The sequence below is a fragment of the Pistacia vera genome, unplaced genomic scaffold, assembly GCF_008641045.1.
Source record: "Pistacia vera cultivar Batoury unplaced genomic scaffold, PisVer_v2 Contig365, whole genome shotgun sequence".
Classification (NCBI taxonomy): domain Eukaryota; kingdom Viridiplantae; phylum Streptophyta; class Magnoliopsida; order Sapindales; family Anacardiaceae; genus Pistacia; species Pistacia vera.
Window position 1 is genome coordinate 349271 of NW_022196185.1, and position 12193 is coordinate 361463.

General features: G+C 34.7%; 1 pseudogene; it reads right to left on the bottom strand.

Moving 5' to 3' along the window:
• Nucleotides 1-9486: 9486 nt before the first annotated feature.
• LOC116140220 lies at nt 9487-11267 on the bottom strand (annotated as a pseudogene).
• Nucleotides 11268-12193: the final 926 nt, after the last annotated feature.

Sequence of the window (12193 nt, forward strand, 5' to 3'; positions counted from 1 at the left end):
CTCCAAACACTAATAAGAGTAATCATTGGAGCTTTTACCCAATCGACAGTTCTAAAACCTCAAAAGATTAGTTAAGGTGCATACAAACTAACCCGAACATCCCATTGATTAAAAAAAAAAATGGTTTCTTTTCATAACATTTTTACACAAAGATGAGTGAATTAAGAATAAACTACCCATATTTCTCGTACGTGTACAATTAAATTATCCGTTCTACTCTTATTTAAGTTAACATGTACAAGACTAGAATATGGGGCTCTTCACTAATAATTTAAATCGCAAGATATGGATGCTAGACCCCAAACACCAACGTATAAATAAAATTATCTCCACCTAATTATTTTAATGTTTTATATAATTTAATATATCCAGAATAACAACCGTCGCTGTTTTTCCCCTTCGAACCAATTAATTAATAAATCATGAATCATGACCAATAATGATGTCAAAGATCTAAGTCATTGTGCTGAAATCAGCCCTCAAGGCCTCGAGAACAAGATCTTTTTAAGAGGAAAGTCAATAACGCTTCCACGTGCTGTAAAATATCAGTTCTTAGTTTATCAATTTTTTTTTCAATTCAGTCAACTATGCTTATATTACTCTTAGTTGGAAAATAAACGACATATATTAAACCATGCTTATCAGCTTGCGTCTGACGATTTGATATTTCCATGTTTCCGGGAAATTTTCTTGAAGACAAGTTTCTAAAATTAAGCTAATATATTTATTTATACATTTTTAAGCTGATATATTTATTTATAATTTTTTTGAGTTTATAAGTAAAAAAAATAAATTAGGAGAAAGGTATTATTATTATTATTATTGTTTATAAACTAGTTTGAGCAAGTATATTATCATATTATTCTTTTTTAATTTTAAAATTTCATAAGTTAGGAGGGAGGTATTCTGCTCGGGGCATGATCGATGTTCACCGGTCCCTTGAACCCTTTGGGTCTACTGTGCACCACTTGCTTTCCCTTTCTTTGACGAGTTGCAGTGCAAGCGGTATGGGCTTTTGCCCTTTTTCGCTCTTTCACGTGATCTGCAAACATTTTTGGCGGTGACACCGTCTCATTTGATTCGGGTGGCATGACCCGATCCAATCGGTCCAGCCTTTGGCTAACTCTTTGGAGAGTATTGTTGAACCTCTCCAGGTAACTCATAACGGCTGGATCAAGCCATTAGCTTGAAAGGATATCCCCCATGATATTTTTTTGGGTTGAGGGCACCTCGGGAGAAGTGTCCTCTTGTACATGGGGGATCTCTTCATTGCCATAATTAGTTCGCTCAGATTCGAAACTGCGAGCCATTTGCTGTAGTGGGATCGATTAGTCAGAGATTCTCTTGATGAAGAACATGTACTAAATCAGGTCCTCCTTCTAGCGTCAAACTGTTGATGCTCGATTTTGACACTAACTATTCACACGTAAGAAATGCTAAGCGGGCTCAGAAGTCACACGTGATTATGGAAGTATTTAGTTGAATAAAGGGTGAAGAACAATTTTAAAATGGTTCGAATGCTCACAAGGTGAATCCTACGTCCACTGATATTGTATTAATGAGTGAAGTCAGGTCGCATTCAGCGAGCTAAGTTACAGCTTAGAGAATACAAGAGAGAGAGAGTATGCTATTCTAGAGTGAAATTAGTCAATCCCACAAATAGGAGTGAAGTCCTCTATTTATAGTAGGATGAATCAAGGTAATGATTACTAAATCTGCGAGTGAGGTAGATGTCGTGCAAATCATTCAAAGCGTCCCATTGCTCACCTGCCCGAGTGATTTCCTCGACTTGTGCAGGAATTGGACATTTGGATCGTTTCCAACCATTCACCAACCTGGCGTACACCTATTACACTTGCAGGAGCATGCCACTCACATTATTACGCGATATGACTGCGTCTGAGCGATTGTAGAATCTTCTTCAGCTCTGACCATCCATGATGATAAAGCTTTGCATGAGCCTTACTTTTCCAAGCATAACAATACGTATATTAAAAAAAAATTATTAACTAAAAAATATTAATCAATCAAAGCATAAGTAACATGGAATTTAAAAAAATAAAAAATAAAAATAGAACTTAACAGAACAAGTACTTAGTAATTAGTATAACTAAATTGTGTCTTAAGCTTACATAGCAGCTAAATAAAATAAAATTAATGAAACTTTAAATCAACTCTGATGTATTAAATACAGTTTAGGAAAAAAAAAATTTATTATAACTGAACTCGAATCAATCAGCTACTTATTTCTAATTAATACATATTTCTAAACAAGTAAAATCTACGTAAGTTTATTAATTATCGGCTTGGAATATTTATTCCATAAACACATAGGTTATTCTCACCCAACCTTCTTAGCCCCTTAGACCATCTCTAATGGTGCGTTTTATTTTGAAGAACATCTTTCATATAAATAAAGAGTATCTTTATTAATTTTAAAATATAAAGAACATAATTTTTATTCAAATCCAATAGACTCTTTAAATTTGATGAAGATGTTCTTTATTTTTAAGAAAGAAACTTAATGAGAGAGAGAATTAATAAATAAAATACATAGAAACTTATAGTTTATTCATTAAAATTAAGATAGAAAGTGAAATTTGACTCTGTAAACTGCAATAGAATAGATAAATCATAAATGGCTAACCATGGTTAACACTTTTAATTCTTATAAATAGCTGGAGGAGTTTTTGTGCCGCTTATGCAGTTGCTTGAATCGCCTGGTTAGCAGGGAATCACATCAAGGTTTGTAAAAAGAAACGGAGAAGATGCCAGGCTCCCACCCTGCCTCTATCCAAAGGTTTTAGTCTCTCTCTTTGCACTTTTCTTTTTCATTAGATTCATAATCTTTTTTAAATTCATATAAATATGATGAGAATTTACATTTGCAGGGAACAAAACTTCATTTCCTTGGCACAATTGAATGAGGCCTTTAGACTCTACATTCCAGTGCTTGTGGCTTTTTGGCAATTGAATCCTCCTCCTCAATCGAAAATTCATCCTGCAAGTTTGTACCCTTTTTCTTTTAAAGTGGCCGCACTCATTTACTATCTCTCTTTTACTGCTTCCACCAAGCTTAATATTTCTCATCCCACAAACTTTCAACTCTTTGACGTGGTTGCTTTCATATCGGGATCTCTTGCTTCAACCTTATTGCTCTTTAATCTTGTATCGCCTTTGATTGAGTTTATATTTCTGATTTTATGGGCTTTGACGTCTATTTTGGTGGTAATTCATGAACATGTCCCATTAAATAAGAAGGAAACTTACAAAATGCTTGGACAAAAGATGAAGAACATTAAGAAGATAAGCAACTTATGGAGCAAAAACGAGCTGGGGCTTCCAAGAAATTGATGAATCAAAATCTTGAATGGTGCATCTGTTGATTCACAATTCTGATAACACTTTCCAAGAGGTGGATTATATATTAATTAATGAATAATAATTTTGAATTTTGCATATGTTGTATTGTATTCACCTCATTATAAAAGGGGAAAGTGTTTTAAGGTATAAATGATCAGAAGTGTATTTTTTAGGTGAATGTCTGCAGCTTTTGTGAGTTGTCTTTTTTTTTTTTTTTTTTTTTTTACTTCTAACTTTAAAGCCAGGCCCATTAAAATATAAATAAATAAATAAGACAATTCTGACTTAGAATGTCACACTAACGTCACAGTTACGGGCCATGAAACCCACTTCTATAATAAAATTATATTCCGCTGCCAAAATATATCCTTATTTTTCGGAAATTACTTTAATTTACATAAATTTGATCGAAAGAAAAAAATATGGCTGTGGAACGAAGAGATTAGAATTATCTTATCTTAATACACATTTTAAATCTATTCTCCATTCAACAAAAATGACATTATGATAATTAGAAGTTGAATTTGTCTCATATCGTCTCAATAGTGGATTATTATGGTGTATATAAATAGTCAGACTCTCCTCATTTGAGTTAACTTTTAACAATGAGTTCTACTTAAGTCTATTTTATCATGGTATCAGAGCCACATTCATTTTTCTCCTCTCTTTGGTTGGGGTGATGATGAGTTTGGACCCTAACCTTGCATGTCAAGCGTAAGTGAAAGTGTTAGAAGTTGAATTTATATCACATCGTCTCAATAGTGGGTTGTTATGGTATATATAAGTAGTTGGACTCTCTCTTCTCTTGAGCTAGCTTTTGAGAGTGAGTTTTATCTAAGGTCACTCTATCAATGACAACCTACACCAGCTTCTGTCCCTACAAAATCATTTTCTTATACACATTTCCAATCAATTAGAGTGGTCAAAAAACTTTCGTTCTTAGGAGAATAAAATTTGGATGTGTAGAGTGACTAAAATAGGTCCTTTTAGTAAGTTCTTTGGATTTTTTAAATATATTAATAATACCCTCATTTTAACATTGTTTAAAATATTAAGTAAATTATAATATAATATAAAATATTATTACCATTTCTTAATCAGTTTGTATAAGAAAAAAAAGTGTGTATAAATTGTTTTTATATTTTTTATTATTATTATTCATATTTTATTATATGCCTTATATTGTAAGTTAATCTCTCTTTAACAATGCCGAATTTGGGGAATATTACAATGCGGATCTCACGTAATATATTTAGCTTGCCCAAGTCAATGTAAACAATTACAACATAATAATTACTGACTATTTGGAATCAAAATTTAAGTCCAATTTTCCATAAAAGTAATAGGCAGCCATTTTATCTTTCTGGTAAAGGGTCCAATGGGTTAACCACACGTCAATTGTGTTGGATTGTTTATGCAGTTAAGGTTTGTTGATCCTGTTTTCCTTTGACCCTTTTTATTTCAATAATGGCATGTGTATAAAAAAATCTTATAAAAATTTTTGTACAAAATAAAAATGATGTAACAAGAAATAAATGAATGAGTAAATATAATGAGTTTAACATTTTGTATTTACTATTTTATTCATATCACTTTATACATAAATCTTTTGTAAGATTTTGTTGTATATGAAAAGTTACTCTTTTTATTTGATTGTAATCTAATCTTGACAGAGGACTTTGGGCTTATATAAATTAGAGTGGTAAAAGTAACTTGGCTCTTTCTCACTTTCTGTCAGTAAAGTTATTATTTAATAAATAATACCGGATATTATTGCTGAGGATATAGTTGTACAAGTTTATTGAATTATAACGGGAACCCAAGTTTATTCAATATTAATATAAAATACATGTTTGTATTATAGTTTAAAATTTCGTTTTAATACTTTGGCGAATTTATGGCATCACTTTGAATCATTTTTTTGTTTTTTTTAGTAATTAGAGGTGTTTAGACTAGTTTATGCATACCTCAACTAATCATTTGAGTCAATTGAATATCCTACAAACCCAATAAACAAGTAAGTCACAATTATGTATTGTAATAAATAACTTCAAAGTTTGAACTTAATAAGTCAAAGAAGAAAGTACACCTTCTTGATCATCAAACCAATCCATTGGGGTTCACTTTGAATCATTAGAATACATGGTAACCTTATCCAACTCCTTGGCATGGGTTAAAATTCTGGAGATCAAGTCAAAATTGTCACTTCCACGTAGTGGATGGGAGAAGATTGTGAGATTGAACCGTGAATCTAGCATTATTCATAACTTATTAATTTCTTAACAGCTATATAATCAAAAATTAAACTTTTGAATGCATTTGAAATTACATCTCTTTGTATCAAAGAATTTATCAGTAAAAAAGATAGAGCCACTGCATATCTTGGCCCCCCATTGTTGCTCCACTTTGTGCCCTCAACACGATATTCAAGTAATTCAACCGACGGTTGCACTGTTGCAGGTCTCTTTCGTCTTCCTAATTGCCCCGCCTCTGCGCTTATATCCTCAGTCCAAGATCACTTCAACACTTGCTTTCTTGCTTATTTCTCTTATTATCTTCTCTTTACCATAATCTTAGATGTTATTAACTTTAACTTGTCAAATTAAGTAATTTATTAATAAAATAATTTTATTAAAACATATATTTTAAATAAAAAAAATTAATACATATTTATCCTATTTTTTTATTTAATCACAAACATAACGTAATTAGATCGTTGGATTCTTATGAGGGTAATTATCAGGAATTTATTAAAGACATACATAAGAGTTTGTTTAATATATAAATAACATTATTTTCTTCGCCTTAAATTATTACAGTTCACCGGCCACGTATTATGCTCACGAGTTTGTTGGACTAAACTATTTCTTCAAAGATATCATTATTTCATGTCGAAAAAAAAAAAAAAAAAAAAAAAAAAAAAAAAAAAAAAAAAAAAAAAAAAAAAAAAAAAAAAAAAAAAACATCATGAAGATATTTAAATGGGTTTAAGGGAAACTAATTTGTAATCTTAACTTTTTGGTAGATTCAAGTCATGGAAATGAAAATGCATCTTAATTTAATTAATTTTTATGTATACCTAATGAGTACTTGTATGTTTTATTTATTTGTTTGTGTCGAACAAGTCAAACCAACGATGACCAAACTAAGTGCCCTGCCTCAATCTGCCTGCCTTAATTCTGTGCAGGGTTGGCTCATTGATGTTGGGAACCCCCGCCTGGCTATTATAAGACATGGAACCTTAACACTAATACAACTTGTCATAAGGGTTCAAGTGAATTATTATAAACCTAAATCCTGCAGTACTTCTGAAAAATTAGTGCATAATTTGTAGTTTCTCATACCAAAAGTTTAATTCGAGCAAATATATGATTGTGACTGCTAATCAATTAAATAAAAATTAAAAAAAAAATCGAAATTACAGTGTAATATATCTTCACCATTCATGAGTAAAATTGCAAATCTTTTACAAGATCCTTCAAATTTCAGGAAAGTCTATGTTGATGCGTGATTTTGATACCAACAAAACGTACGTGGAAAACGCTGAGATGACTCAGATGACACATGTGTATCGAGATATTGAACTGAAATAAAGAAAGAAGAACAATGTTTAAAGTGGTTCGGATGCTCAAGTAAGTGAATCCTATGTCCACTAGTATTTGTCGCACCGATCGTCACGGCTACAAAATTAAATCTAATTACTGTAGTTAGCAGTAAGCAGGGTCGAATCCACAGAGAGCAAGACTAAGGACCTAATGTATATTTGAATTAACGAAAGATAAATTGGCAAAATGATTGATTAAAACTAAGCAAACTAAATGCAAATAATAAAATCGTGAAATTAACACTAATGAAGATTTTATAATAAAAATGTTGCCGTTACGGTTTTGGTTCGACACGAGACCAACTCCCACAATTCTCCTCCACCCTCTACGATCCCCTAAACCTACAAGGTAAGGTAAATCAATGAAATAGCTTTCCGACACTCTAGGTATAATCTATCTTGTCTCACCCGATCACTCAAGTTCGATTGGTTAAAGATTATCATTGAACACCGATAAACGCTATACGACAATACTACTAGTTGGTACGCGATTAACAAATACAATTTGTTAACACGTATCTTCCAATCAACCAACTTTACAATAAACGCAACAACAGTAGAAATGAAATTAAATCCAAACACAACTCAATTACAATCGATGCGAAGTAATGAAAAGCAATATTCATCATTCAATTATTTCAAACCAACGTTTATCATTCAGCAAGTTCTATTAAAACATTAAATCATAATGGACAACAATATTCATCACAAATTATGCTCAAATCATATTAAAGTATCGAAATCAAACATGAAACGAAAACAAATATAATTCGAAACACAATACTACCAAATGTCCTACAATCGGGCTCATCCAACTAGTCGAGAGCTGATGAGTAGAGCCGTGGAGTCAATCTCGATCTCGCCTATATAGTAACAGACAACCGAGAACTTAGCCACTTATGGTGGTGATGACGGAGGCTGAAATGATGGAAACGAAGCTGATTATGGCGGAGAGGAGGTAACCGACAGCGATATGATGCGAAGAAGGGGAGACAACGACCAATGGACAGCTCGGAATACGAATAGTCGCACGGCGGGTCTTCCAAAAAATGGTGGCAGAAATCGGATTCGAAGGTACCGATGGAAAGCTCTAGTGATTGAGAGTTCAGATCAGGTCCTGGGGAGGTGAAAGGTCGCCAGAAATGAGCAAGATCGCGATTGGAAGATGAAGAGGCACGGCGGCGATTTGGCATATTCCGACAGTTTTCGCGGCAGCTGAAGCTTGGAATGGGTAGATCCGGCCATGGGGAAGGAAGATCAACCACCAGGAAGCTGAAATGTTGCCGGAAACTGGAGAAATCACGACTGGAAGATGAAGAGTCGCAGCGGCGGAATGCGAAATGTCGCAGCGATGGTGCGTGATTTGCGGTGGTGATGGCGACTGATGAAGATCGGTGCACGAGGAAGATGGATCGTCGCCAGAGGCTGTCGAAAAGGAAGACGAAGAGTCGCCAGAAAATCTGGATGAACAGCGTGCCTCTGTAACGCAACCTTTCGTTTTCATTTTATAGATAAACTGCAAAATATCACTTTGGTCCCTGCACGATTGAAAAGTGACAAAATCAACCCTTATAAATATAACAGTTTACCCCCCAAACAACATAAATGAGACAAAATCACCCCTAATCCATAAACCACAACCTAATATCAACTCATATCCTTTCCAAAATCATTCCAAACATGTTAAACTCATAAGAAAAATATTAGGAAGCGATTTTCATGAATAAATTCATAAATTCTTTAATTGTCTCAATATACTTCAATTTAATCACACTTGGGGTATTTTTATCACCAAAATAGAGTCACGAAAGTGACTCTAACAGTATTGTATTAATATATTTGAGATCAAGTCGCGTTCAACGAGCTGACTTACAAGAGTTTATTTATAGTGAATGGGTTAAGGTAGTGATTACTAAATCTATGAGTTAGTCAGACTATCTGTATAAATCCTTCTTTATGTCCCGTCGCCCACCTACTAGAGCGATTTACGCGATTTGTGCAGGGATTGGACACGTGGACCTTCTCCAGCCTTTTGCTGGTCTGACACGCACCCACTGCATTGACAGAAGCATACTGCTTATGTCGTCACGCGACATGGCTGCGAGTTTATTTAAGCTCTAACCACTTGTGCTGACTGAGCTCTGCGTCAGCCCTACTTTTCCAGGCATAACAGTCTATATCATAAGAAATCTGAATTTGATTCTTCATCCTTTCTACATTTAGGCCAACTTGTCATAATTTGCAAGAGGGTTTTGTCGCAATACATCACTTTAACTATAAATCAACATGAAACTTGCAAACTCGTAACTTGAAACTTGTAAACGAAAAATGGAAAACTTGTAATATGCACTTTTATAGCCAAAGCCTTTGCAATAACATTCTTATCATGTTTACTTCGCCCTTCTGCATTTAGGCCTCCTCAATATATCTTGTATGCATCCTCATGGCTAAAGGAAATACATTATTGTTCACCATGATATTTGAGATTCCCAACTCTCCATACCATAAAAATTCTTGCAAGTGAACATACAGGTGGAGATAAAACTAGCAATAAAACTAGGAAATAAGATCCATCGTTCCGTAAAAAGCTGAGTTATGTAAAGTTCTCTCATCTCATTATCGAATTTATTTCCATTTACCCTCATATCTCCCACATTATCATCATTCTCATTACAACGTAAGGACAGAAATGAAGACACATTACCGAGAGAAGTCAGCTTGCTTGGCTTTCACAGCAACTCATTGCTATTCTTCACGAATGAAAGATCCACAAAATATACATTTCATCCAGTAAGGAAATTGAAAATCTCATTATAGAGAGAACACTGTATAGCTGAACCAGTGTAATTATCTGATAGCACTCTCGCCCGGTGATTTTTTGATACTCTTTTCTCTCATCAACACTCTTACCTTCTCAACACCATCCCACTTCCCCTCTCCTGCATAAATATTCGATAATAAAACATAATTACCAGAATTCCATGGTTCAAGATTAATAAGCTTTTTAACAGCATGTTCTGCAAGTTCTACATTGCCATGAGTTCGGCAAGCACTTAGCAGAGCACCCCATAAAGCAGCATTTGGCCTAATACTCATGCTTGTAATCAGGTCATAAGCTTCTCTAACACATCCACTACGTCCAAGGACATCAACCATGCATCCATAATGCTCAAGATTTGGCTCTACATGGTGCCTTTCAGTCATTGAAGCAAACAACTCCCACCCTTTTTCCACCATCCCAGCATGAGCACAACATGTTAGAACACCCACAAAAGTAGCAGCATTCGGAGTCACACCTTTCGTCATCATTTGCTCAAACAATTCAACCCCGAGCTCACCCCTTCCATTGAAAGCCAGGGGTGAAATCATGGCATTCCAAGAAATCACATTTTTTTTAGGCATTTCACTGAAAATCTTTCTAGCAGTCTCCAAAATTCCACACTTGCAATAAAAATCAACTATGGCATTTCCAACTGAAACAATATTCCGATAAAGACCACTTGATTTAGCATAAGAATGAATCCACTCCCCAACATCAACAGCTCCCAAACGAGCACAAACAGGCAACACACTAACAATAGTTGCCTCGTCTAACTCAAATCCCTGATCGCGCATTTCATGAAATAATCTCAAAGCTTCACTATCCTTCCCACTCTGTGCTAAGCAAGAAATCATTGAATTCCACGAAACAACACTTCTCTCACTCATTTCCCTGAAAAGATGCAACCCCGTCTCGACATCTCCTCTTTTACAAAACCCGCGAATCATCAAATTCCAAACGATCACATCTCTTTGACCCATTTCATCAAACACCTTCATAGCATCCCCCATCTCATCAAAGTTTGTATACAACTCAACAATCCCAATCCTCACTGATCCAAAACACTCAAACCCACTTCTAATAGCCTCTCCATGAATACATTGGCCAACTCTAACATCAGAAACACTCACACACGCTTTAAGCAATGGCGACAATGTGTACTCATCAGGCCAAATGCCACGACTTTTCATCACAGAAAACAAGTTCAGAGACTCTTCAAAAGGCCCGTTACGTGAATAGGCTTTGATCATGGAATTGAAGAGGATAATGTTGGGGTTTTGGCTTTGTTTAAAGATTAAAACTGCGTAATTCATTTTGTTGAGTGTACCACACACGGAAACGAAATGAGGATTTGGTTGGATTGGTGAAGGCCGTGGCGGAGAAAATGAGCGTGTGGATTTGAGTGAGTTGGGTTCGGGTTTTGTGGCCATTAAGAAGGCGCAGGATCTTGCGCTCAATTTCAATGGAAGATCTGTTCATTGTTTTTAAATGCAGGGTTACACTCCTTTTGCAAAGAAGAAAATGAAGGCAACCAAAACGGTTACACTACCAACGGTTTAATTTTAGTTATTATATAATATTCACAAATTAGTTATATGATTTTTTTTAATTTAAAAGTAAATTTGATAAACTCGAATTATTTATATAATAACACAATAAATATTCGTATTAAGTGACGTTTTAAGGCCTTGCAGAATTTTTAAGAAACGAATCTCTCTCTCCGCATGTTGACCCTTGCAGTGCAGTGGAATTTGATTCTCCTGCCATACCCATTTGAAAAAAAAAAAAAAAAAAAAGAGAGAGAGAGGAGATGAGAGGCAGAGGAGGTGGCGGGGAAAAAATTGAATAAAAGGGACGGGCAAAGTTCTCGGGAAAGAAAGAAAGGAGATGAGGACAGACTAAAAGTGGAATAAAAGGCACAGGCAAATTCGTCGAGAAAGACAGAGACAACGACTGTTATTTCCAAAAGAAAGATACTCTCGTAATATTTGAGATGGCAACTTCTCTGTATACGTAAAGTAAAATTTCCATGGATATGCTTATCCTTCTCAGGGGCGGATCCAAAGTGTATCATGCCCACCCTCAATTTAAAAAAAAACAAAAATTAAAGACATTATTCTATTTAGTTTGAGTTTGACCCACCCTTAATTTTTATCATCAAATATTAAAAAATTGTGATCTACTCTCAATTTTAGAACTAAAAATTTTTATTTGGCCCACCCTAATAAAAATTATGGATCCGCCCTGATCCTTCCTGTCCATGAATTTCACTTTGCACCCTCTCTCTGGATACGTAATCTGTGGTCCTTCCGTCTGGATACGTGGAAAATTGGTATTGGTCGACGACTTTATAAATATTGCTCAAACTGGGAAGCCAGGTAACTGCGACTTAGTTCTATAGACTC